This window comes from Rhagoletis pomonella, unplaced genomic scaffold (assembly GCF_013731165.1).
Source record: "Rhagoletis pomonella isolate Grant_MI unplaced genomic scaffold, Rhpom_1.0 Rhpom_scaffold_00003, whole genome shotgun sequence".
NCBI lineage: Eukaryota > Metazoa > Arthropoda > Insecta > Diptera > Tephritidae > Rhagoletis > Rhagoletis pomonella.
The window spans coordinates 74,350,126-74,353,279 of record NW_023458557.1 but is presented as its reverse complement, the minus strand read 5'-3'; the positions used below and the strand labels follow the sequence as shown (position 1 = coordinate 74,353,279).

The 3,154-nt window shown below is 37.6% G+C and overlaps 1 protein-coding gene across 1 annotated transcript in view; it reads right to left on the bottom strand.

Annotated features, from left to right (window-relative positions):
* LOC118736366 overlaps positions 1 to 3,154 on the bottom strand; it is a 443,387-nt gene that overhangs the window by 141,000 nt on the left and 299,233 nt on the right. The window lies entirely within an intron of this gene.

Below are 3,154 nucleotides of genomic sequence, written 5' to 3'. Positions count from 1 at the left end.
GAGAGCAGGTCCAAATTGATTTATTGCCGCAGTGGACACAGTGTGCGTGCTTTCACAAATACGTTCCACGTAGTCTCTCAGGGTGTTCAGCACCACATTCATTTGAAAACTGTCGCATCAGCAGTAAAGCCAGGGATACCAAATATATATACGGAGTCTTTGTTGGGACCTTCGTGGAGCTCCGATGCGATAATATCAAGCGAATAGATTTTTCCATTTGTGAGTTTAGCAGAACAGGAACATCACGGCCAAACTTTCCGGTGATGACAAATCTTGAATATTTCTCGACCAAAGTTTTCTGTTTTGCAGATAATCTCTCATTGATCTCTGGCTGTTCGGTTTCTGATATTTTCTCCATTGCGTTAAGATCAGCGATCAACGCTCTTCCATTTTCTTCAGCTCTACGACGATTAAAAGTCTGAATACAAATCAAGGTATATTGGAGTAGGCTGAGCCAGGTCTGATAACAGTATTGTTCAGTGAGATGTGTGTAAGTACTAATGATTTCATTATTAAGATGATCTGATAGTTTTTTATTGTCGCTGGTAGTTTGCAATGGTTTCACTTGTTTTCGATGTTTTGCCGATTGAGCTTCACGTGCGACCCTGTTGACGACTTGGCTGTATTGCATAGTATGAAGAAACAAGTATTTATCAACAATTTTTTCCTTCTCCTCATCAATGTTTTCAACCCAGTGAAGTTTCAGAAGGTCACCAACTGCTTTAATATACGTTCCGACGGAAGTAACCAGTGATGGAGTCTGATAATTCCAGTCAATGGATCAAACCCCGAGAGTTTTCTTACAGCATCCAGCATAGTTTTGTACAGTTTTGGGTTGTAAATTGATTTAAAATCTGCTACTTCATCGAACAATATCATCTTCTCTCAATACCTCCATGACTTTGGCAAGCCAGTCATTAGCAGAGTTGTGCAACCGCCCCTCGATTTGCCTTGAAAGGATGACATTAGATCGTTCAGCTTTACTTGAGGCACCGAGACAATTTTGGCGATGACGTCTGATTGTTTTGACCGAGAAAGCGCCTTTACAATTATGACCAGTTTTATACAATCTTGCAGATCTTTCTTCTTTGGGTCTCCGAGATACGAGTAACTCCCCTGTTTTGTTGTAAGCTTTGTCGGTGTTATATACATAGTTTCCTCTCAAACGTAGCGTTTCTTTTATTTTCTTCATCTCAGCATTTCCTAAAATAGTTAGGAAAGTAATATACTTTTAATGAAAATACCCTTATAGTTATAAAATGTTTTCAATTAATAGTCTAAGGGTAAAAACATAGTGGAGCGGCGAGCAAAGCGAAGAGCTAGCATCGAGCAAAGCTTCCTTTACAAACGTTTATGTACGCTTTGCTGTTCACTATACTCGCTGCCATGGAAACATATACATTTGAAATCGATGCTTTTACTCGGCTAGTTTTTTTTTTTTTTAGCAAAGTAGACGATTCTTCACTTATAGTTGCCGGTACAATCGTGAGTTCAGCTAATTCATTTATGCAATCATCAGAACTAGACTGACTGTCGTGGTTTCTTTGATGGCATGACATAAGTTGCACGTCCAAATCTTTATCTAAAAATTGAAAATTCGTTTACAGTGACTAACACTAGAAGTTACGAGGATTCTACTCGCGACGGAAATTATTCCACTTCATCATGAACAACTATATTAATATCAACATCTTAACCCCAATCTTAATCTCAATCTCAATCTTAATCTCAAATTCAATCTTAATCTTAATCGAGGAATAATTATCTTAATATTCAATATAGATCTTAATCTTATTATTAACCTCACTCCTGATCTTAATCTAAATCTTAACCCAGTAATCTTGATCTCAATCTCAATCCTAATTTCCGCCGTCCGCCGACGTATAAATGGAGATAAAAAAATTTTAGACAGAAAGTCAACTTTTGCAGACGATCAAAATCAGTAAATCCCCTCATGTAAAAGCATTTTTTATCTCAATCCTTATCTTAATCATAACTTTACTCTCATTCTCAATCTTGCTTTCAATATCCAATCTAACCGTCCAGGTGCGCCTAAGTCGGCATCACCACCCACTATACTGATATATGTAACTACAACTAAACTAAACATCCCGACAGATATTATACAGAAAACAAGTAAGGGAAGTGCTGTTTTCGGCTATGCCGAAGACAGAGAGACTCACGAAAATGCTCGGTTTTATTCGTCCCACTGAAGGAGCAAAACCCAATAACTAAACAATCGGCTTTATGTTTATAGCTTCATAGATGGAGCAGTTATATCAAAAAACCTAATATTTGAACAATCAGTTGTACGGAGCCTACAAATTTTCCCTGTAAGCTTTCTGTTGGTAGTGACTGAAAATAGTGTGAAATTTCATGTTCCTAGCTTCATAAATGGAGTTATATCTAAAACCCCAATATCTGAACAACATACAACATACAACTGGTATGGAGGCTATAGGTTGTAGTCAACCGATCTTTGTCATTTTCACTGTAAGCTCACTTTAGGTAATGAGTAGAAAAAGCGCGAAGTTTCATGTTTCCAGCTTCATAAGCGGAGGAATTATAACAAAGGATGTCATATCCGAACAATCAATTTTATTTTTTAGTGCCTGGTTGCATCATATGTATCTATGTATGTATTGAACAAGGCAACCATTAATATGCTACGTATTGCCGAATCCTATATTACATGGGGTTATTCAAATCTTAAATCGGTGCGTGAATTGTTCTAAAAACGTGGGATTGTCAAGCACAACCATCAGCGTGTCCCGATTTCTGACTACTTGGTGATCGAACGCAAATTGCGCAAAGCGCACCATATTCACTGTGTTGATTATTTGGCACACGAAATATTCACCGTTGGATCCCACTTTAAAGTGGAAAGCCTCCAACTTCCTGTGGCCATTCAAGCTCAACACATGAACCGGCGGCTGGCCAAAGAAGGCTTATCATTACGTTGTGGTTGGTGATTTCGGTAGCCGTGAAGATAAGATCAACGAACTGCTATGCATGATGGTTTAAAAAAATTTTTTGGTGTACAAGGTGGAGTAATTTTATTTCAAAAATATATACAGCGAGACCCGCTTAAGAATTTTGATTGATTGAAAAATCTCAAAAATTAATAAATAAACATACATAAGTGGCAAACAAT